Genomic DNA, 1,204 nt, shown 5'->3' on the forward strand with positions numbered 1-1,204 from the left:
CGGTGCTGCTAGTGACATACAGAGGATGAGGATGACACATGAGGAGCCACAGCGTGAAGACGAGGACTGGACCCTCCTCAGCACTGGCGGTGTCTGTGCGGTATATAAGGAGCGGTGCGGACTCACCTCGCCCCCCCGCAGCGCCCGGCGGACTCGGACTTCTTGTCTCTCCCGCAGAAGTCGCAGCTCGCACAGGCCGGCCACACTCCCCCGCAGCAGCTGGCGGAGCCGCCCCCGGTCTATGGAGCCGCCCGAACCCAGCATGTCTCCCTGCCGCCAGCTGACACACGACTGATCGGCCTCACACTGCGCACAGCGGCCCGGAGAGCACCGTCTGCCAATCACAAGCCACGGTCGGCCCACCTCGGCAAATCACAGCAAGCGCCATCTGACATTCCCCGCCCCCTGCAGACTCGTGCATCAGAGACAGAAAATCCCTCCCAGCAGAGGGTTGAATGAAGCACCGCCCCCTAGACGTCTTAACCAACCATATTGCTCTATATTTACATAAGATTGATAGGCAGAGATGAAGTAACACCTCTCCTTAGAGACCCGCCCCATCAAAGAATGACGGACGTGAAAGAAGCCAATGAAACCAGGAATTAGCTCTACAGACCAATCGCATAGCAGATACCCTGATCTCTACAGGCCAATGACGGCGCAGTTGCCGAGGCTTCAGAAAAGGGCTCTGCCCTGAGCTGGCTGCCACGTCAAGTACCAGACTTATGGGCGGAGCTCCGTATTCCGCAGAGCTGCAATGAAGGCGAGGAAATAGGAGGTGTTGCCAAAAGTGGGCGGGGAGTGAGGGGCTTGAACAACGGCGTTCATTATTTACAATGTCTCTACTGAAACCGAGCAATAAAGTTCGAACAATCCAGCGACGTCAAGGGGGCGGGATCTAGCCAACAGGAAGACACGTGGGGCAGCTGGTGGACACACTGTAACAAGTGTGTGAGACAGGTAGGGTCATGTGATGTCCTCTATCTGTCTGTCTATCATCACAACCAATCATCTTCTCCAATGAGAGCAGAGTGCTGTGTGCAGGTCACATGACCTCTGGGTGCTTTGACCGCCGACAACCTGCACTCCGCATAACCTGAACCTCACCTGCCCACCGAGCCCCGCCCACCGCAGAATGTGCCCTAACTGCCCCCCACCCTCCCCAGTATGTGCCCTAACTGCCCCCTCCCCAGCATGCATGTGC

This window comes from Nanorana parkeri, unplaced genomic scaffold (assembly GCF_000935625.1).
Source record: "Nanorana parkeri isolate BGI_ZX_2015 unplaced genomic scaffold, ASM93562v1 scaffold3520, whole genome shotgun sequence".
Classification (NCBI taxonomy): Eukaryota; Metazoa; Chordata; class Amphibia; order Anura; family Dicroglossidae; genus Nanorana; species Nanorana parkeri.